This window comes from Ursus maritimus, unplaced genomic scaffold, assembly GCF_017311325.1.
Source record: "Ursus maritimus isolate PB19 unplaced genomic scaffold, ASM1731132v1 scaffold_13, whole genome shotgun sequence".
Classification (NCBI taxonomy): Eukaryota; Metazoa; Chordata; class Mammalia; order Carnivora; family Ursidae; genus Ursus; species Ursus maritimus.
In genome coordinates this window covers 37,482,696-37,506,327 of record NW_024423675.1, presented here as the reverse complement: position 1 = coordinate 37,506,327, position 23,632 = coordinate 37,482,696, and the positions used below count along the sequence as shown (strand labels likewise).

Sequence of the window (23,632 nt, the reverse complement as noted above, 5' to 3'; positions counted from 1 at the left end):
CATCTAATCGAACGAAGAGGTAGGCTCTAAATGCTTTAAAACAGTGCCTTATTTCTTTTAGAGCCAGAATTTTTAAGTTGTTGGTGCTTAGTGAAAGTAAGAGTTCACCAACCTGGCTAAAACTAGCTAGTCATAATTACAAGTATGATTTTTATGAACCAAAAAATGTGGTGAATATACCAGCTAACGAAAGTAGCTATTTAAATCTGACCTTTGGCACTAGGACCCTGGCAATCTCTTAATTTACAGTTTGCGATCTGGCCTAGTGATTTACTTATCTATGGTATTATTGCCCCTGAATATTCCATTTTCCTTTTTTTTTTTTTTTTAAGTAGGCTCCATGCTCAGCGTAGAGCCCAACACGGGACCCAAACTCAAGACCCTGAGATCAAGACCTGAGCTGAACTCAAGAGTTAGACGCTCAATGGACTGAGCCACCCAGGAGCCCTCACCCTGCTTTTTAATTAAAAAATGTACAAGGAGTTCTTCATCTGTTTTCAGATAAATCACTTTCTTAAATAATTTTCAGGGATAATACTTTTACGTTGTAATCCCGAGGACTTCAAATATCATTTGGCTTAAGTCTTTTATACATGAGCAGACAGAGGTTGGGAGAGCTAAAATGGCTGTTGGAGGTAACCCACAGCCAGCTGGTAATGGAACCAAGAACAGAACCTACCATCGCCGATGAATGCTCAATGGCTGGTCAAGGTTACTCACACATAGCTGGTGATGGAAGGAACAGAACCTGGAATCCCTGATCAGTCTTGTTAAGTGAAGTACCTTCTGCATGCCGCTTATTTTCCAAGCATTTTAAAGGGTATTAGTGCGGTGCACCTAGGTGGCTCAGCTATTAAGTGTCTGCCTCAGCTCAGGTCATGATCCCAGGGTCCTGGGATGGAGCCGCGCATCGGGCTCCCTGCTCGGCAGGAAGCCTTCTTCTCCCTCTCACACTCCCCTTGCTTGTGTTCCTTCTCTCGCTGTCTCTGTCAAATAAATAAATAAAATCTTAAAAAAAAAAAAAAAAAGAGTATTAGTGCAACAGGGGCACCTGGGTGGCTCAGTCGGTTAAATGTCTGCCTTCAGCTCAGGTCATGATCTCAGGGTCCTGGGATCGAGCCCCATGTTGGGCTCCCCACTCAGCAGAGAGTCTGCTTGTCCCTCTGCCCTTGCCCCTGCTTCTTCTGTCTCTGTCTCTCTCTCTTAAATAAGTAAATAAAATCCTTAAAAAAGAAGTATGACTACAACAATCTAATATGAAATTCCACAAAGTGTAGTGCTTATGTTGAACTCCACAGATGAGTCGAGTGTTTTTATTCCATCTTCGTAACAGATTGTAAAGGAATGTTTTTAGCATGAGCTCTGACTTGGGAGGTGCTCAGGGTGTGAGAGCTCAGAAGCTACCTGTAGGGCTGATGAGTGGGTTCATGGCATGCACACCTTTTTTTTTTTTTTTTTTTAAGAGAGTCACTGGTTGTTTGAGATAGTTTGATGGTTTCACCCACTTGTGAACAGTCCAGGAGTACCTTAAGCTGTATTTAATGGACGACCCCCTGATGTAGGTTCTAGTGGTGGTATTTGACCTGTTGGCCCCTCTGCATCTCATGGCAGTGGGAGGTCATTTAACCCTTATGGGTGGTCAGAGAGCAAAATTAACAGTACTTACCACTTTCATATGTAAGAAAACATTGACGACACTTGCCACAGCTGTATTACTTTCCCATCTGCCAAGGGACACTGACCGGCTGTGTCCGATGTGAGGAAGCTTGGCCTCATCTGCTCTCCCCATTCTCTTCCACGTTTCTCACCATTCAACAACCCCCTCTGGAGTGTAGCTAGGAGAGAATCAGAGCCTCACACTTGATATACCACATCAACTGCCTGACCTCAGTGATACCAACCAGGGTTTTTTGGGTGGATCTGTTTTATACTTGTAGCAGAAATGAGAGCATCCATGTAAAATGGTCTCTGGCGGCGCACCAGGATGGCTCCGTCGGTTAAGCATCGACTACTCTTGATTTCGGCTCAGGTCATGATCTCAGGGTTACGAGATCAATCCCCATGTTGGGCTCCATGCTAGGTGTGGAGCCTGCTTAAGATTCTTTCTCCCTCTGCCTTTCCCCTACCCCACTTGTTCATGAGCTCACTCGCACTCGCTCTTGCTCGCTCTCTCTCTTAAAAAGTGATCTCTGGCCACTTACTGGTCAGTCCTTAGATGGAATCGATTGCTTCTTCAATGGTGGGCAAGCACAAGCAGAGTGGGGTGGGATAGGGTGGTGTGGGTAGCAGTTGGTTGAACTTGGAGTGAAAGCTGGTCTGGCCAATTGAGAACTGTTTGATTGGCAGTATAGGTAGTCCTTGGGACATAGGGAGCGGGATTGATTACAGGTATCATACGAGGAGCAAGAACTGGAAAAAACAAGTCTCTGTTTCTCATTCCTTCTGAAATACTGTCTCCTATCTCTTAGGGCTGGGAACCAACGGTGCTTCCTTGGGTAGACAGCCATTTATACAAAGTCAGGCAAAGAGCAGCAGGTGGCTGTGCTGTAAGAGATGCTCCGGAGAGAAATGCCAGTCTTTTTAGATGTCTGTGGTAAATACTTACATGGCTTTTTCCAGATTACAGCACTAGGTCGTGGAATGCTAAAGCTGCTCCAACATCCACTCTCATTGTAGATGTGGAAAATGAGTTCCAGGGAAAGGCAGCCAGTGAGTGTCCGACTGAACCAACCTTCATATTGCCCCTCAGTCTCTTTCATTCAAGGTTGTGAGGTGAAGGGGTTCGCCACCTGAGTGAGCTGAAGGTGCATTGCCAGGTCTGGATCTCCTACTTAGGGTAGAACCTGTCGAGTTTCTTCACCACTTTGTCCCTCTGTTTCTCAGCTGGCGAATCAGAAGAGTAAGGTGGTTGTGAGGAGGAAATGCAAAAACACCGAACCGAGTTCTGGGCTGATGGCGAGAGCTCAGGAAGGGAAAGCTACCGGCATCGTTGTGACTGTTACTCCCTCTTGGCTCTTTTGCTGTTTGTACTAGCAATTTTGTCAATATTAAAAAAAAGAAAAGTAAAAGTGGCACCTTATGAAAATAAAACTTAGGAATTATTTCTAGATTCAACTGGCCACATTTAATATGAGATGATGTGCTGATGTTATAAATAAGAGAGTCCTCGTTTAGCTCTCATGAGGCCAGCTGTGTGTGTGTGCGCGCGCACGCACGTGCTTGTGTATTTAAGAAAAATACATTTTCTTCATCTAGGCATGTAACAGAAAAATGTTGATTTTTTGGGGGGTAATTTCCTAGACCCATAGAGTTTTGAAACTTAAATAAATATTACGTTCACATTCGCTACTCCCTTGATTTATAAGGAAGGAAGTAGGCCAGAGAGGTAAGTGACATGAGATTACACGGTTAATAATAGAGCTAGGCAGGCAGCTCGTGGCCTCACTCTTTTGTTCATAGACATGTATTGCAGATTTTCATGAGTATCACCTGCTTAGCTAGCATCTGACACTCGTTTGCTTCGATATCGGATGGTTGTAATGAGAATTTCACTGAACGCTTCTCATGTGGATAAAAATAGCTAATTGAGATTTTTAGACAGTTTATAAAATACTTCAATAAGGCGTATTTCCTTAATGATGGAGAGAGGAAAAGCTTGAAGCAGAGTTGGGAAGAAGCTAAAAACAGATCAGTGATAAAAAACCTCCTTCAGAGAGAGGAGTGAATGTGTGTGTGTGAATTACTCTGGGTCAGGAGATTAAGAAAATGAAATTTGAGCCAGTATCTTTGAAGCCTTTTCCTATTTTGTCATTCAGTTGAACGGCTTTGGGAGACTATCACTTTCCCTTTCCACATTTTGATTGTGTTTAAAATAGAGCATAAAATAACTTTGAAGGATAGAGTTTTTCGAAGGATCGAAACGTCAGATTTTTAAGGCTGACGAAGTGCACTCAGTGCAGTAATATTTACCTGCACGTCTGAAATGGGTTGCTATTCTGGGTTTGGGCGGTGGTTTTCTTCTGATACCAGTAAAACAAATCCACGGATGGCACATTAATTTTAAAGAGGCAAATAGCGAAAAGAAGTTTTCAAAAAGAGTGGAAACAATCTAGTCGTTCAAGGCATTTATCGTCCAAATGACTGAGGGCTGAGAAATTGCAAGGACACAGCCATCCTGAGCTGAGAGTGTGTGAATCCTTGCTGACTAATTAACGGTGGTTAAGGCGCACAAGCCACAATACAGAATTTTAAGAAATGATTTCAGGTGAAATATTGTGATTTTCTGTACTTCGTCCTTCCTACATAGCTATAAAATAAAGAGGAAAAGCAAATGTAAAATAAACTTGGTTTGAAACCAAAACTTAAAAAAAAAAAAAAAAGCTTCATTTGGGATGTTCATTTGGTTGCTCTATTGTAGATTGTTTGGCATGGCTGAATTATCCTTGAAAGCCAACTGGAGGTGGTTTTTGACTTAAAAAAAAAACAACACACAAATGAACAAGGGAAATAGGAACAGGATATTTGCATTCAATTTCCATGTAGTATGAAAATATGTAACAAATAAAAACCTTTCTATTTTAAGTACTGAATGAACGACAATACGAAGCAAAGTAGAATTATCTTAAATTTATCCAAAGTCATGTTTTTAAACAAAAAAATTTGGGGGGGGGGCAGGGGAGGCATGCCAATGTTACTCATTGAAGTATTTGAAAGAAAAGTGGGCAGGAAGGCAGAAAATGGAGCTGCAGCCTGTCTGAAAACCGCCAGTTCTATGACCGGAGACTGTTTTCCTCCCCTCCGTGGGTCCCGGTTCCTACATCTGAAAAATAAAATGATTTGACTAGGTCATCTAAAGATGCCTTTCATCTCTGCAAATCCGTCAGTATTAATAATTGGAGAATTCAGAGATCAATATGGCCTGAGAGCTTGAAAGCTTCCTTGAGGATATTAACAGGAACCAGATTTTGAAGGAAATCTTAAACTTCTTTTTCAGCAAGAGGGCATTTGTCTTGGACATAGCACATGAACAGAGACATTGGCAGGGGGCATCCTCGTAACTTATTGCCTGATTATTAGACAAGCAGTAGTCATTAACTCTGTAGGGGGATTAAATCAGGGATTACCTCAGCAGATTTGGGACAGCCATTGAAAGAAATTTTCAAGCCCTCAGAAGGAAAGCACTACTTTGAATAGAGGTATATTGAAGTTGGTGAATATGAAGGATCACGGGTCTGCTTAGGTGCGAACTTTAACGTACTTCCCATTTTTATGAAGGCAGGACTAAGGAAAAAGCTAGCAGAGGGGCATTAAAGTAAGACTGAAGACATATCTGCTGGTCTGGGCAGAAGGAGCCTTGTGGAATGAGTTCTCCTCGGTGCTGAGAGGGAGGCGGGGGAGGAGAGGGACTGACACAGTGAGCTGGCTGAGAACTAGAAGGTCCCAAAGACTGTCAGGAGGTTGGCTCTGCTTCAAGATGGGGAACACGGAATTAGAGATCTTTGTGATTTGAGTTAATAAGGCTCAGGCTGCTGGGGCGCCTGGGTGGCTCGGTCGTTAAGCGTCTGCCTTCGGCTCAGGGCATGATCCCGGTGTTATGGGATCGAACCCCACATCAGGCTCCTCCGCTGGGAGCCTGCTTCTTCCTCTCCCACTCCCCCTGCTTGTGTTCCTTCTCTCTCTGGCTGTCTCTCTCTCTGTCAAATAAATAAATAAAAATCTAAAAAAAAAAAAAATAAGGCTCAGGCTGTGACCACATGAATGAGATGTGCTGTGCAATGGGGACAAGTCAGCATACCCAGTTTGGGGGAGAATGCATGAGGTGCGGGGGCTGAGTGACACAGTCGTTTAAATTCTGCGGCTGAGGATTGCAGAGTGCAGGGGTGAAAAATCTGAGCCAGGAGCAGGAGAAAGAGGGGAGGGGAAGAAGTACGTGTCTGTTGATTGTGAGACTTGTTTCTGAAACCAGCTGTGTCATTGTGAGTTACCTGCAGTGAGTGTAATCACTTAACCTCACAGGGCCTCTGTTCTCAGAGGCAAAATGAGGGTGAAAAGAGTTGAACTGTACTGCTCGGTGGGGGCAGTATTGCCCTCTAAAGGGCATTTTGGTGGGGCTCTTTGATGCCATCTCATTGTTCGCAGGGCGGGCTGCTGTTGTGTGAGATACCCTGCAGTTTCAGGACAGTCCTGCCAAACAGAATTGTCGGGTGGCCTTCATGCCTTTAGAATGACCCAGTTGGCATTCCTGAAGACTGTGCTGTAGAAATGTTTCATTTCTGCTTATCTTTTTTTTTTTTTAAGATTTTATGTATGCATTTGAGAGAGAGTGTGCGTGTGTGAGAAGGGGGAGGAGCAGAGGGAGAGGGACAAACAGACTCCCGCACTGATCTCGGAGCCCCAGGCAGGGCTCAATCTCACGACCCTGAGATCATGACCTGAGCCCAAATCAAGATTCGGATCCTTAACCTACTGAGCCACCCGGGCGCCCCTCGTATCTGCTTATCTGAACTCAGGTGTTTAATTCCATGTGCCACTGGTCCCTTTGATCTCTTATTTTCTGTTTTTTTAAGAGGAATTTTTTCTGATCTTGTTTTTTCCCCAAATCCAGACTCACTCGTTATAAGTAGATAGAAGCAATTGACTACTTCCTTACGTCTTTTAGTATCCAGACATCCACTTACTGAAATATATGATGTTTTCTTTATTTTTCCTTAATATTTATGATAAAAGGGCATATGCACATATGCATGTATCTTATTAAAATTATATAGAGATAAATGATCAGGATTTCACTTTAGTACGGTAAAGGCAGGGATGATAAAATATGTATTCTCTTAAGAGCAAGTCTGTTAAGGTTGAGAACCACTTAACTAGAGAGGTTTCAAGGTTTCTAACTCCTGACGTCTCTAAAATCCTGTGGCTCTGTGAATGTTATGGTTTGAAGAGGTAGGTTTTCTGTACTGGGAGATGTTGAAAACTGACAGCATCAGGATGGGAGTTGAGTGGAAAGCAGCCACTCCTTGTGAATCCAGGAAGGCCTGAAGAGGTTGAGATCTATCTGGAGGGGAAGCACGTGATGGGTCCTTGGGGAGAGAGTGTTTCCTGCTGATGTAGGCAGATGGGATGAGGGGGAGAAGAGTGTGTTGGTTTGGCAGCCCACGGAGCAGGAGAGCAGAGGGAGGAGGGCATTAAAAAATAGGAGTTATGACTTTACACTCATTTTTTTTTTTAGCTTCATCTGGATGATTCTCCTTTTGATATGAAGTAGGTGGTGTAAGAAATTTTTCAAATAATTTAGCTACCTTCCAGTGTGTATCCCCTTCTTCTGGAAGTTTACTTTTTTGCATTATGGCAGGGTACCATCACTCATCATTATCGTGAAGGTCCTCTACCGGAATGAGGGAGAATGTTACCCATGATATGCAGTCTTCCTTTCTATTTCAGTAGGCCCACTATTGCCACTTCAGTTTCAAATGGGAGAATTTCTCTCTCTTCTGCTTGTAAGCTTGACTCCTATATTAAAGAATACCTTAAAGAGTAGAGCTACAAGTGACTGTAGGTACCTGCCATAAGAAAAAGTATAAGTGTCAGAATAATGAGACCTCCTTTAAAATGCAGTGTGGGATTTCTTAGGTTCATTTCCTTTTCTTCAAAATTTATTTATTTATTTAAAGATTTAAGAAGGAGAGTGTGAGCAGGGGGAGGGGCAGAGTGAGAGGGAGAAGGAAAATCTCAAGCAGACTGCACTGAGCACAGAGCCTGATGTGGGGCTCGATCCCGTGACCCTGAGATCATGACCTGAGCCGAAATCAACAGTTGGACACTTAACTGACTGAGTCACTCAGGTGCCCCTTTAATTTATATTTTTAATTTTAATTCCAGTGTCGGTAACATACAATGTTATATTATTTTCAGGTGTACAGCATAGTGATTCAGGAACTCCATGTATTACTCAGTGCTTATGAAGATAAGTGTACTCTTAAGCCCTATCACCCCATCCCCGCACCCCACCTCCTCTCAGTTTGTTCTGTATAGTTAAGAATCTGGGTTTTTGGTTTTGGTTTTTGGTTTTTTTTCTTGGTTTGTCTCTCTCCCCCACCTTTGTTCATTTGTTTCTTAAATTCCAGATATGATTGAAATCGTAAGGTATTTGTCTTTCTCTGACTTATTTTCCTTAGCATTTATACTACCCCGAGCTATCCATGTTGTTGCAAATGGCAGGATTTTATTTTTTTTTATGGCTGAATAATACTCCATTGTGTATATATACCACATCTTCTTTATTCATCCATATCTCAGCGGATACTTGGGCTGCTTCCGTAGTTCAGCTGTTGGAGATAGCGCTGCTATAAACACAGCAGTGCATATATCCTTTGGGATTACTGTTTCCTTCTTCTTTGGGAAGATACCCAATAGTGAGATCACTAGATTTTAGGGTAGTTCTATTTTTAAATTTTTGAGGTACCTCCATACAATATTTCACAGTGGCAGCACCAGTTTGCATTCCCACCAACAGTGCACAAGTGTTCAGGTGTACGACGTAGTGATTCAGCACCTCCCTACGACACCCAGTGCTCATCACAGCAAGTGCCCTCCTTCGTCGTCCCTATCGCTTATTTCACCCATCCCCCCACCCTTCTCCTCTCTGGTAACCATCAGCTTGTTCTCTAGAGTTAGGAGGCTGTTTTTTGGTTTGTCCCTTTTTTTTTCTGTTCTGTTTCTTTAATCTCACACATGAGTGAAATCATGGCATTTGTCTTTTCTCTGACTTACTTCACTTAGCATTATACTCTCTAGATCCATCCGTGTTGTTGGAAATGGCAAGATTTTATTACTTTTTATGGCCGAGTAGTATTCTGTTGTGTATATCTACACCACATCTTTTTTACCCATTCATCTGCTGAGGGACAATGGGCTTTTTTTTTTTTTTTTCCCTTTTAGCTTGGTTTTAAACCAGAGAACGTTTGAACTTGATACCCAATGCTCACTCTGATCACAAGTGAAATTCTGAGGGGATATTTTGGAGTCAAATTTTTTTAAAGATTTTATTTATTTGAGAGAGAGAGAAAAATAGCATGAGCAGAGAGGGGGCAGAGGGAGAGGAAGACACAGGCTCCCCGCTAAGCAGTAGCCCCACACAGGGCTGGATGCCAGGACTCCTAGATCATGACCTGAGCTGAAGACAGACACTCAACCGACTGAGCCACCCAGGCGCCCCTGGAGTCAAATTTAAGGAGACTTTAATAACAACTGTTTCAGTCCAGCTGTTTTATGTAAGCATAAGTGCTTGACGAGAAAAATTAGATGAAGTTTGAAAGGATCGACAGATAGATTTAAAATCAAGTGAAAATGGAAACAATTGTTGATATAACTTCTGTTTGCAATATGTAATGGGGTTTGGGCTCCAAACTTATGGTGAGATGTTGAATATACTGAACATAGCTTCTGTAATATTGCTCACTCGAGAAAATTGAGTTAATATTGGAAAGCACAAATTAAAAAAATACATAAATAAATTGCCTGTAACACCAGCGCCTGAAGATGGTTGTGTTAATGTTTTGGTGCATATTATTTTAGTCATTTTTATTCTGTTGCTTTTTTTAAAATGCCATTAAATGGGAAGCACAGTGGGGGTGCCTGGGTGGCTCAGTTGCTTAAGCATCTGACTCTTGGTTTAGGCCTCAGGTCGTGATCCAGGGTCCTGGGATCGAGCCCTGCATCCAGTTCCCTGGTCAGCGGGGAGCCTGCTTCTGCCTCTCCTGCTCCCTGCTGCTTGTGTTCTCTCTCTCTCTCTCTCTCTCTTTGTCAAGTAAATAAATTTAAAAAATGTGAAGCCCAGTGGGTGGCACCCTAAGTTCACGGAGGAGAGAAAGACACCCTTCCCCAAGGACCGACAGCTTGTACCACAGCCACTCTTGCGATGGCTTTATTTCTTTGCACTTGAAGCACTCACAGTGTTTCCTTTTTGAATCATGACCTTGGTTTAATAAGTATCTTTTTTTTTAAGATTTATTTATTTATTTTATATAGAGAGAGCAAGCACGACTGGGAGAGTCTGAGGGAGAGGGAGACAGAATCTCAAGGGCAGAGCCCAACGTGGGGCTTCGTCTCAGGACCCTGAGATCATGACCTGAGCCTAAACCGAGAGTTGGGTGCTTAGCTGACTGCACCACCCAGGTGCCCCTTGGGTCTCTATTGTGTAGTATTTGGCCCTTTGCATGTATTATTTACATCTTCGTAAGCCAGGCAAGGTAGGTATCAGTATTTAATTTTACAAATAAGGAAAGGGATGTTCCAAGAGGTTAGACAATTTGCCCAAGGCTGTTTGTGCAGTAAGTGATAGGGTTGTTGGACTCAAGCCTGCACTTGGCCCTGTAGCACTGGACTCTTTCAGGACAGGACTCCCATGAGAATCAGATTGTGTCATACACTCACGGTGGACGTCAGGGAAAGTAGGGAGAGTGTGAGACAGGATGGGGAATGTGCAGACAAGGCATCCCAGGAAGGAAAGGTGCCTGAGTCAGATGGGCTTGGCAAGTGCTGTTGGACAGAGTAGTGTCTTTGAAGGGAGAAGTAGGTTGAGTCCAGAGTGGGGGACGAGGCTGGGGCAGAGCTCCCAGGGTCTCAGCTCCCAGCTCCTGAAAGGCAGACCGAAGGGTCTGGAGACTGAAGGGTCTGGAGACCGAATGAGCCAGACTGCTCCTGTACTGACTGATCTTAGGGTTTACAAAGAGCATTAGAAGATAATTTGGAAATGATGAAACTTGTTGACTCTGTAAAATGTTTTTCCATAGTTTTGGATGAATATTTGGATAAACCGATGGTTTGAGGATGAATGGTTGAGGACGCTACATTGGTACTGCACACGTGCTCTATCATGCAGTGATGAATTTGTTCAATAAAGAAAAGGTTCTCAAATGATGGCGAAAAGCAGTGGGTTGCTATCATGTCTTGGCCTAAAAAGCATGATTCCGTCTACCTCTAGAAAAGGACTACTTGAATGAGGAAAAATGAATATAACAATACCAAGTAAACTTGTATGATAATTCCAAAAGGATAGTAGGGAGTGACTAGGGGAGTTTAAATGTGTGTGTGGTGTCTGCAGGTTACAGCTGTGCTCAAATTTCCGGGGTGGGGGGGGGCATTTGAAAGCCAGCAGAAGGAGAGAGATGGGAACTTCTCTTCACCTCTTTCCTCATTCTCTGTTTGTACTTCTTTTTGATAGACGTGCATGTCCCTTTTCCTCTGGAAGAAAGGATACCAATGATGCTTCCTCCTCTTGCTTTTCTAGTTTTCCATTGTCTTTCCACCCCCTTCTCCCTTCTTGTTTTTCGATTGTTTTGCACACACATATTTCAGGATGCCTGATGACCTTCCTCCCTTTGGCCAGGAGCCCGGGCAGACACTAACAGCCTCCAGTCTTTGGCCAGGAGCCTGCTGGGAACCACTGGGGTTCTTGTCAGTTTCTCTTTGCCCTTCACATATATATTGCCTTCTGCTTGGCAGCCCTTAACCTGAGGATAGTAGCGCATACTGTGCAAGCCACTCTGGAGCTCAATAAATGTTTCCTGAATGAGTTTGTTACTCACTGGGAGAAGAGAACCCTTTCATGGGAAGACTTCCTCCTTAGGTATCTGTGGATCTAAATATGTATTTCTTTTTCTGTAGACCTGGTTGATGCCTGACTCAGTTATTTTAAATTTATAAGTGCTCTGTGTAGAAAGCCTTTATTAAAGACATAGGGAACATCTGGCTTATGGACAAAATAGGGGTTGTAGTTTAATTTTATTTACCCCTGTAAACTATTGCGATGTCAGAGTTCTGAAGACGTCACCATGATTTTTGAAAACATTAAACAATAGTGCCCACAAGATGGGGATGTTATTCCATGGGAAGAAAAAAAAAAGAAAAAACTGCTCTTTCTTTTCTTGATAAAACTGGGGCAGTGTGGGATTCCCCACTTTTCAGAGTGGGAAGATAGTGGTTTTTTAAGATCTGAAAATAAGGAGTAAAAATGATTTTATAAAATTATTACATTTTGTGTTTCAATATTTTGTGAAATTTATTGACTAATTTCTCCATTCTATATGGGACTTTGAATCTATATTTCTTTTTTTTTTTCCTTTTCTTTTTTCAAGATTTTATTTGTCAGTGAGAGAGAGAATGCACAAGCACAAACAAGGGGAGTGGCAGGCAGAGGGAAAAGCAGGCTCCTCGTTGAGCAAGGAGCCCTATGCAGGACTGGATCCCAGGAACCTGGGATCATGACCTGAGCCCAAGGCGGATACTTAACCAACTGAGCCACCCAGGCGTCCCTTGAATCTATTTTTCTTAACAAAGGAATATTTGTGTATAAATTAGATATTTGATCCTCAGTATAAAAACTATGCTTCATCTCAGATTTAAGGGAGGAGGTATTCAGCATGGCAAAGAACAGGAAATAGACTCTAGCAGGTACAGGAGAAAGGGATGGTGTTCCCTGTCAACAAGGAGTTATAACCTCATTTGTGCATTGAGATATACACACCCGAAATGACTAGTGCACCAGCTAGTGTTATTTATAACCACATGTGCATTTGTTTTTAATCTCTACCCTGTGTATTCCCAAAAGGATTTGTGTCTGTTTGTATATGAGTATTTATAGTCCAGGTGTAAATCAGTTTATAATGAGGTACCTTGTAAGAGAATTAGCTGGGGAAGAGAGGAAGCAGGTACTGAAGTCGGGTTGGAAGGCTTCCCAGAGCAGTGAGCCTCCAGGATGGGGATGTATGGGGAGTGCTGGGGGCTTTCTTGGTGAGGGAAGGGGTGTGAACAAACTAGTGGGTGCTCCAGAGGGGTTCAGTGAGAATGTAATAGTGGTGTGGTTGACCACCTGGCATTCCTTTGGCTGCTCAATATGCGAGCATCCGTTCTGATTTGGGGAACTCCTCCTGAGCTTTGCTGGGAGGCAGGGCTCTCCTTTCCCTGAAAACTAGGACAGTGTCTAGTGTAGTGGGTATTGGCACAGTGAGCTGCATCACCCACTGTTCCACACTGTGCTTGGACCGATCCATGGCCTGATTTGGGGGCATTATTCCTGGATGCTGGACATTCTGGGAGCCTCCTGGTGGGTTTTTCATTAAAATTCTCTTCTACTTAATCAGAACTGATGTCTATAACTTATAGTTTAAAAGCTCGGTTAGAAATAGATACACATTACTGAGCCCTGTTCTTTAAGCCAAGAAAGTTCCATGTGTTTTGTGGACATAAGCTCATTTAAGTCTCACTCCAACTCTGAAAGGAGGTATTGATGTTGGGCCCCAATCTGCAGGTGAAAAAAATTGAGATTCAGGGAGGCTAATTTGACCAAGGTCAGGGAGCAAACAGAGAGCTGGGATGTGATCCAGGCTTTTCTGACAAGGAGACTGTGATCTTAACCTCTACACTCTGCCACCAGCCCTCCAAGGAGAGCAGATCATAAATATTCACTACCTGTATGTATTTGGGAATATACTTTATTATGAAAGGATTTTTCTCAAAACACAGTTGAGGAACAATTTGGCTGTCTTACTTGCCTATCAAAAAATAGGATCTGATAGGCATAGATTGTCATTGGTTAAACATGGAATTAGAAGTGAGGCTTTCTCACCCTTGGCCAGCTTTGCTTTCATATGAATGGTGATGATACAAAGACAGCAGATCCTGAAGACTGTGCCCCTTTAGAAGGGAAGTGATGGAGAAGAAAGGAGCTTATCACTGTTCTGTCAAGAGTTCTGCTTGTCACATCATTAAATTTTAGTAACCCCTGGGTGTTTTGTCTGGAACAGTGTATCCCCAAATATCTACATGGCTAAACCTCCCCTACCCCCCAACTCCATTCAGGTCTCTGCTCAAGTGTCTCATCAGAGTAGTCTTCTCTTTCCATCTCTAACAATCCAATCTCCCCTCCCCCACACTCGTAACCTACTTAATTTATTTGTATAGCATTTCCCACCCCCTGATAGGCTATAAATATTTTTGTTTTTTTTCTGTCTCGTTAACTCGCGAATGTAAGCTTTGTGAGAATGGACACTCGATTTTGTTCACTGTGGAGTTCCCAGCCTTTAGAAGTTACCTAATACATAGTTGATGCTCAATAAATCATTTTAAGTAAATGAATGAATGGGAGGAAACTGAAGCTCTCAGAGGTTTAGATAATTTGCCTAAGATCTCATGGAAAATGATGGAACCACGTATCAAACTCTAGGCTATGTGGCTCTTAAAATCTCTCATGATCCCCTTTTATTAATGTCCCTCTGGGAAAATTCATGTATTTGTACAAGATCAGAGTCAGAGACCTCTCACAGGATTTTTTTAGAGGGGGGATAATCTCAAGTAGCCATTCCAACTTTCTAATTCTACAAATGAGGAAATAACCATGATCCATTAGGGTTAGGTGACTTGATCAAAGTAATACTGCACTTTACTGATGGAGGAAGGACCAGACCATCCCCAATCTCCAGTTCATCTCCCCCTCACCCTGCTGCGTTAGCTTTCTTCTTGATAGAATGAGCCCCTATTTTGATGCAGAATTCATATATCCATCATCAGTGATGGCTTTGAAATAATGCGGTCACGTTATTTCAGTGCCTTAATATTAATGCAGTGAAGTGGAGACTGCGAACCAGATACCCACGGGGACCAGCCGATAGCCTAACATTCAGGTAGCACAGGTGGGAACTCCGGCAAACTGGAAGTATATCCCTTGATCAAAGGGGCCAGCCCCGCAGCACCTGCTGCCTGCCCAGAGAAACATGTTACAAGAGAAAGATGTGGCAAATGAATCTAAAAATGTTCAAGACACCCTGCTGACCAAACCAAATGCTTCTGCTAGCCAGATCTAGCCTGCAGGCTCCCAGTTTGTGACTGCTGAAGTTTTAGTCTGAACAGCTTTTCTTCTTTCCAGAGGAGTACGATTCAGTAAGTGGGAAGCTGTAGGAGAATACGCAAAGTACTGTCACCGTAGTTCGTTGTTCTTTAGACCAGCCAAAGGATCAGTGGGTTGGGCTGTCAAAGTTCACAGAGGGAAAATAAGTATCAATAAAAGAGTATTTATTGCCTATCTTTATTGCCCTGGTGATAAAGTTGAAGAGTAATGTGTTTTCTCTGTCATAATACCATCTGTCCTAATGGAAGGTACTTGGTTATTCTATTTACTGACCGAGAATCAGGAAACCTTCTTAGAGTTTTGGCACAGCTATTAACTACCTATATGTCACTGGACACATCGCCCAGTTTTTCTGCTCTGCCATATTCATGAGTGAATCCTTAAGGGCTGGACCTATGAGGCCTAGGAAACAAAGGATGCCAGGATTTCATGCAGGACTTGAACTTGGTTCTCTGTCTTTGTCTCTTAAAAAAGCCTGTGTTGGACAGGGAATGGATTGTTTCTATGTATCATATGGGTCTGTAAGCAGATTGATAATTATAGTGGATTTGCTGCTGTCCCTCTCCTGTGTGGTCTGTGAAGCTCAGATGGTGTGAGAGTGATTTGACCTGGTGATTGCTAGGGTCCTTCCAGCTCCAGATTCCACTACAATTTGAATTTCCCTTTCTCAGGACAGGTTTCAAAGGTTTTTATCATGTAGAAACTAAAGAGCCTAAGAGGTTGGGTGGCTCCTAGGGCCCTAAGGCGTGGGTTGCAACCTGGCTTTCTTGGTCCTGTTGATTGATTTCCCTAAGCTTCAGTTTCCCCAGTGGTAAGCTGGGGAGAATAATAGTGACCGCCTCATCGTCTTATTGTTGAGATCATTGGTCCCGGCAAAACATGAGATGCTCCTTTTTTGGTTCTCCTGGAGCCGCTGTGGGACATTTAATATTTATATTTGAAATACAGCTGAGAATTTTCCCTTTTTCCCCAGCAGATTTGGGCCCTTTAAGTCTCTTTGTAGGAACTGAGATGTGTTGCAATTAAAAGTCGGCAGGGTTAGCGTCTCACTGGGGATTGGAATAACACGGATGGATGAAGGCTGGAGGTGGAGACAAGTGCATCTTATATCAACGCGGATGGCAGTTGTAGGAGTCCTAATGATAACCAAAGAGCTACCTTTGGGATCTGTGGCTGGGTGGGTGTGCCCGTGAGCCCCTGCACAGTGAAACCAAAGGCTTTACGTGTGGATTTGGTGTTAGCCGAAGGACACCACCTGAGGCCACTAGGCTGCGGAGAGAAGAGCTTACTATGCGATAAGGTGCCTTTCCTGTACTGGTGGGAAGGGCATTTGCACTGGACGAACAAAACACCTCTTCAGATCCATACCAGAGCATAATTTAAGACTAGAGCATGACAATAGACAAATTGTGCCCACTTCAAAAGAAGAGTTCAGGTTTACACTGAGTGTGTGTTCCGAGTGGCCGAGAAGCAGGCGTCACGCCCTCGCGGGCCCTTCAGACGGGCCTGCTGTGGCTCCTTGAAAGAGCGGGCTGTCCGCGTCTGCTGCACTTTCATCTGCTACCATATGTGTGTTCACGGGCTCTGTCTCCCTCATAAAAGCACATCTTGCTCTTCCCGGCTTGGCTTCTGTGACCCGCAGGAAAGCCAAATTAAAAATATATATATTTTAAGGCTTTTACATGGGATGGAAATTACACACAGTGGTTTTTAATCACTTGGCTGGAGCAAGAAGCATTCAGAGGGTCTGAGGCCTCAGGGAGCAGCGACCTGCACAGGCCTTGGGAGGGGCCTTAGCATTCTGGGTGTGTGTGTGTGGGGGGGGGCAACACAGCAGGCAGCGATGTGAGTGTCACCTGGGAAACAGAAGACGCAGAAGAACGCTGGGTGAACTTGAAATCAGCTCTGCACAGCTGTTGGAGTCTGGACAAAACTTCAGGAAGTTGTTCGCCGGGTGAGATGGTGGGATGAGGTTGCCAGGATGGGCTGAGAAGTTGGGGAATAGAAGATTCTTCAGGCTCTTGTTAGGGAGTGTTGGAGGCAGTAAGTCAGTCTCACCTTCCTCCCAATTTATGTAATAGGCAGTCGCAGCTGGAAATCTCCAGGAGGAGAAGGTCTTGTTCTCAAGCCCCCTCATTACCCAGTTGAGGCGACAGGCATCTGGGGGTGAGATGCCCTGCCTGGTGTGGTGGGAGCTGGGGGAGCTAGCCTGGAATCCCGGCCTCTGATTCTGTCACTCACACTGGTCACCTCTGTCCCAGCAAGCGGTGGTCCCAACTTTCCATTGAGTTCTGCCTCCACTCGCATCAGATTTGTTTTTCAACAAACACATTTGTTCAGTATTTTTGAATATTAAGGAACATAATATGATTTTTTCTTCATCGTAAATAGAAGTTCTTTGTAGCTTTAATGGGGATTCACCACTGTGGTTCTTTCATTATTTTGAAAGGTTTTGTTTCCTTTTTCTCTTCTTCCTCTTCTTCATGAAAGTTCAGTTTTTATTAAAAGGACTGAACAGGAGAGCCCCATTGTTTGCCTTCATGATGATTATTTAATTCCAAACATGTGGCCTCCTTCTCAGCACACAGCTTCTTCTATCCTATTTAAATTTCTGTGTTTTCTGTATGCTCTCTTTCACCCCTGTTGTTTCAACTCCTGTATGTGCTGCTGACTTCGAAAATCGTCCTCCCTTCGGTCAGTGGTCAGTACCTCTTTCGCGAGCTGCTGATCTCAATTTTCAGGTATTCCAGCAGTTCTTCTCTAACTTGATGTGCATGGAAATCACCTGGGAATTTTGGTAAAAATGCAGATTGGGATTCAGCCGGTCTAGAGTAGGGTCTGAGATTCTGCCTTCCTGACAAGCTTGATGCTGATGCTGCCTGATCTGGGAACACACTTGGTACCCAGATGACCACGAGTAAAGTACAGAGGTGAAGGCAAATGAATCTCCTAGAAGATGGGTGTGAGCCATGGGCATCCAGGGGGCTCTAACATTTCAAATCCAGCACATCCAAACTGAACGCATATTCTCTGCCAAGCCCGCCCTTTGCTCTGGCGTCCCTCTCCCAGGGAGTGACAGCCGTCCACTTGCCTATCAGAGAACAAACTATGTGGTCATCTTGATGTCTTCTATTTCCTTCATCCACTTTATATAACTTTGAATGTACTTGGCAAAAGCTGCTTGACTTTGTCCTTTCACTGCTGTTTCTACCCATGCCCTGTGGATTCAAATCCTTACCATCTCCCAGGGACCCCCTGACTCCAGAGCATTGTAACATCAGGCTGTCTCTGTGTATTTTACTTCTTAAACTTCGTTTCCTAAGCATGAATTCGGTAGTGACGTTTGCTTGTTTAAAAACCACCTGCTACCGCATTCCAAGTGTCTTGAGAGGATAAGCAACAGCCAGCACAATTTGGCTGTAGCCTTTTTGCCCCCCAATGCCTAACACACACCCCCCAACCCTTCCACGTGGTTACACCTCCCTGTACATCAGTGCAGTCCGTCTGCTTCGGTCTATTCAGTTTCCCAGGCTCACCGATAGGCTTCTCCTGCTTTGTTCATGTGGTTGGCGCTGCCTTGAATGCCTTTCTTGTCATGTCCTACCTAGCAAAGTCCCATTTAGCCTTCAAGATCCAGCTCCTATCGCTCTTATGTGAAGCCTTTACCAAGTCACCAACCTAGCGCTTGTGACTTCGGCCACCTGTGCTTCCGTAGCAGTTATCACTTGCAAGGGTTTCGGAGTTCCCATTGCACGGGACTTTGTTGCCTGCTAAATGCTAGATCCACTGTGTCTACAGTACATCTGAATTCTGTAGTTTATCATAGTGTGGAATAAAGTAGTTTTTCAACCAGTATTCTCTGAGCCCATGAAAAAAACGAATATTCTGGAGACAAACAGGCATTAACTTTCGCGTGTGGGAAGGAGGGGGAATTACATCATTTGTATATATTGGGCTCTACAAAGAGAACCTGCCTCCTGCCTCATTTCTTCTGCAGCTGCCCTGTCAAGGAGCTCACTACCAGCCACCTGGGACTATTGACCACTTGAACTACGGCTGCTTCAAATTGTATGCAAACAGAAGTTACAGGATTTTGAAGACTTAGAATGAAAAAAGAGTAAAAGATCTCATTAATAAATTTAATATTGATTACATGTTGTAGTGATAGTATTTAGGGGATATTTGGTTAAATCAAGTAGACTATTACAATTACCTGATTATTTTTACTTTTGTTTTTAAAGATTTTATTTAGAGAGAGAGAGAGAGACTACAAGCAGGAGGAGAAGCGGAGGGAGAGAGACAAGCAGATTACGTGCTGAGTGCAGAACCTGATGTGGGGCTCGATCCCATGACCCTGAGACCATGACCTGAGCTGAAATTGAGTCGGATGCTTAACCAACTGAGCCCCTCTAATTTTTAATGTGGCCACTAGAAAATTTTTAAATTTTGTGGCTTGCCTTTATTTCAGTTGGATAGCAATGTTATACAATAATTTGAATAATACAGGAAGGTTTCCTACCACCCTCCAATTGTGCTTTCTAAGATTCAGTCAAGTATTTAATGTTTAGGGTCAAAATTTCAATCATTATAAGTTATTTAGTTAAAATCACTTATGGGTACCTTGCTGGCTCACTTGGTAGAATATGTGACTCTTGATCTCGGGGGTTGTGAGTTCAAGCTCTATGTTGGGCATAGAGTTTACTTAAAAAACAAAAAAATCATTTACTCAGAGATACTACCACTGAGTTCAGTTTTCAATTTGTAGTGTCTTTTGAGAGTGTTCTCTTGATTCTTTATTGAACTGCCAAACTAAATCTTAGGGACTTTACCATATTTCATCTATATATTAATGTCACCTATCCAAAAAAACTCAGTGTTTATTTTTTTTTTTTACCATTGTCTATGGAGTAATAAATGGAAAGTGATAAATTTTATTATAAAATTGGCAATCCAGGGGTGCCTGGGTGGCTCAGCCTTTCAACGTCTGCCTTCGGCTCAGGTCATGATCCCAGGGTCCTTGGATCGAGCCCTGCATCCTGCTCCGTGCTCAGTGGGAAGCCTGCTTCTCCCTCTCACACTCCCCTTGCTTGTGTTCCCTCTCTCGCTGTCTCTGTCAAATAAATAAATAAAATCTTAAAAAAAAAAAAGCAATCCATGTCCTCACCTCTACTGCCTGCATAGTTTCTCACTACTTGTGCTGGATCAAAATCACATATATTGCATACCATCCTTAAAACCTTCTGCCTAATTAATTTTTCAGTGTTTAAAGCTTAAGGATTCTATAAAAGTTTTTTTTAAACGTGAGATGCCTAAGGCAGTTGTTTTTCTGATTTTCTGTAGTCATAAAGTACTTCTTCCAGTGCATTCTTAAATGGATCTCAAATCAAAGTGAAGTTACTGTGGTTGAAGGGTAAGTGGGGGACCCAGAGAGGCCCTTCCCTACCACCTCAGTTCGCCCTGCTTCGGAAAATGAAACATGAAGGCAAAGTGGCAGGTTCAACTAAGGCTTTATATGTGAAAAATCAGTGTGAACAGATTAGAGTTATATAATTTTTAAAATTGGAAGAGATTTGAGGTATTATTCTTCATGTTGTAGAGTGAATTATCTGTCATGCTCACACAAAGAACAGCAGAGTTGGAGATAAGCCAACTTCTGTCTGCCAGTAGAATCTTCTTTCCTAAACTATCCTGTTATAATAGCCTAAGAAATATTCTTTCTTGGGACATTAATATGGCCTAGGAGTGATGACAGCTCTTCAGAAGGGAGTAAGAACCTACTGGGCATAAGGTGAAGGTGTGCGTGTACACACACACACACACGCATATGCATGCATGTGCACATATGTGTGCACACGTGCGCGCGCACACACACAACGATTCACGGAGCAGTATCCCAAAGTGCGGGTGGGGTGAGTGCTTAGGAGGTAGCCAATGAATGTGTTTCTCTTTCCTACTCTCTTCATAGCTCATTGCAAGTCACTGATTAGGGTTTAAAATGGCACAATGAATTATGCAAAAGCTGTTTCTGCAGGAGGGGCTGTCTTGCAGCCTAATGCAGTGCAGATGGAAAGATCTTCTTTTAATCATTGTTCTCACGATACTTGGAAGCTTTTTGAGGAATAAGCAGTCAGAAGTGGAAGTGAATGGCCTTCAACAGTAAATGAATTCCTTCTGCAGAGAGGAACTGAAATGTACTTATGATGCAGATGGTGCCCTGTGTTTGAATGCTCATCCTTGTCATCAGATATTCATGCTTAGAAGCAGAGTGTATCCTGAAATACTTGGGCTTTCGATGGTTCCACTGGAGAAATTACTTCTGCTCAGGCTGGCCCAACATGTATTATTATTTCTCTTCAAAAATGGTTATGAGTATTTAAATGCCATTTCGCTCCAATCATGAAAATATGCAAATTACCTTCCTCTCTCTCTCTCTCTCTGATCCTTAGTTATTACTAAAGAGACTGAATTAGTTAGCATTCCCTTACTTTTATTAGCATAATATTAATGCAAATGATCAGCAAAGGCTTTTTTAAAAAAGAAAGCAGAACCACAGAAAGCAATTAATAACAGTGCTCACTTGCCTCAGTGAGGAAGAGAAAACATTTATGATTAGGTTTCTAACTTCGGTATCTGTGCCAAGGACCACCCACATGGGCCTAAAAAGGTTCTCGTTTCTAAAATCATCATGAGCTTGGAGGTTTCAGTTGCAGGGCAAAAGCCAATCTGAAAAAGGCCCAAAGGGAAATTTTAGGATGATCTGCGGTTACCTGTAGATAGTTCTTCACTATTCAGATGCTCTTAAGCATGTGTGCAATAGGGTGTATTTCTAAGACATTGACGCTTAAACTGTAGGCGGAGAAAGTATAGGGACTTCAATGCATACAGTAAGGACTGAAAACTATTCCCAACAAAGGGGTTAATGTAAAGAGGACACTGATTAATTCTTTATTTGCTCAGAGGAAATGGGCTTAAATTAGAGGGAAGTAAATTTGAATCAAATAACAGGAAGACATGGTTGGCTCTGGGGAGAGCATTATAAAATTAGAATGAGGTATAGCAAGAGACTGGAATCTCCCTGCTTACCTACTCTCACTGTGCTGCAAAGATTCCGTACACTTTCTGGCATTTGTGTCTGCCTTTGTTTCACTGGAAGTGGGCACTGCGACGCAAGCTACTGGCTGCGCCACTCACAGCAGGAGGCCACCGTTGCCTGGTATTGTTATTTTTTCTACAGGCTTTATCTCCACTATTAGAATGTGTATCCTGTCAAGGATCAGCGGTGAAGTCCTGTGTTTCTTTGGACATCAGCATGTATAGTGCCTTGCAGTGAATGAGGAGTCAAGATGTGTTGGGTGAGTGTGTGAATTACAGTGTTGCGACCTGTCTCTAGAGCATTGTTCCACCAAAACACTGCAGTATTGACTTCATTCCAGTCGCACTGTTCTTTCGAGTATCTACTTTACTACTTGCAATGGAAAATATAGTTCATTATGTAGATTAATTTCATCATTAAATCACTATCACAGTGATTTTTAAAACTAAAACTTAAATACAGAATTCTGACTGATATCCACAATGAAGGAAGACCAGTGAATAAATGTAAGCATTGTTGTTCAGTGAAACTTTTTGTTCGTAAAGCTGTTGGATAAAGAAATTAACATTCTTGTACTAGTGTGGTTGGCATATGCTTAGAGCTTCACAAGTATTTCTTATAAAAAGCTACGCATTTGACTTTATAGAACCTGCTTCAGCAAATAACTGAAGTCTTTTATCAAGAGGGAACCTTTTATATATCCTCTCTCCTGCTCGTGCACATGCTCTTTCTCTCTCCAAAAGTAAATAAATAAATCGTGTCTATAAATATATATATAAATATATTTATAAATATATTTATATTTATATATATAGACACGATTTATTTATTTACTTTTGGAGAGAGAAAGAGCATGTGCACGAGCAGGAGAGAGGGAGAGAGAATCTCAAGCAGACTCCGCACTGAGTGCCGAGCTCAATGTGGGGCCCGATCTCACGACCCTGAGATCATGACCTGAGCCAAAACCAAGAGTCAGATGCTTAACTGACTGTGCTGCCCAGGGGCCCCAAGGTGGGAACCCTTAATAGTTGACCCTCAAACACCTGAGTGAAAATAAAAGAAGGAAAAGGAAACAAAGACCAGAAAACGGTTCTTAGTCTTGGATCGTTTCTATAAATTATCTGATAACTTAAGTCTTCCTGAAGACTCACCCTGGCAGTTCGTAAAGGAAGGTCCTCTTCGATGCCATCATTCGTCCTGACTACTTGGTGTACGCTGCACAAATGCTGCCTTCGGCTCTGTGGGAACTACACCCTCTGAATCCTTTCGTAGTCTCCTTTTAGAACTTACTCAGACTCTGTTCTGGTGTCAAGAGGCTCTATTCTCTGTTCAGTAGCTCATTGGCTAATCTCTCCCTCCTGAGACAATAGTTCTTTCTTCTACCTCTCTTTTCTGGCAACAAGCGTCATTGGTACAAGACCTGGCTGGGACGGGAGGTCTGGGGAGCCTGGGCCCGTGCAGAATGCAGGGCTCCCAAAGCTGATCCAGCAGGTGACCTTTGGGGAAAAAAGTAGAAATCAATCAACCTGGATTGTTACTTTGTAGGGACTGCGCAGAAAGGAGAATCCAGGTCTAGAGCAATGGGGAAAGTAGAGGAGAGCAAGAGGGATGACAGTGGAAGACTAGAAGTGGGGATC

General features: G+C 43.0%; 1 protein-coding gene across 6 annotated transcripts in view; it reads left to right on the top strand.

Annotated features, from left to right (window-relative positions):
- ARHGAP18 (Rho GTPase activating protein 18) overlaps window positions 1–23,632 on the top strand; it is a 190,250-nt gene that overhangs the window by 96,852 nt on the left and 69,766 nt on the right. The window contains exon 2 of one of the 6 annotated variants that reach the window (XM_040627790.1): window positions 22,137–22,254. The exons of the other annotated variants lie outside the window; for them this stretch is intronic. The gene's annotated coding sequence lies outside the window, so the exon portion shown is untranslated. The remainder of the gene's footprint in view (window positions 1–22,136; window positions 22,255–23,632) is intronic. 6 annotated transcript variants of the gene reach the window in all.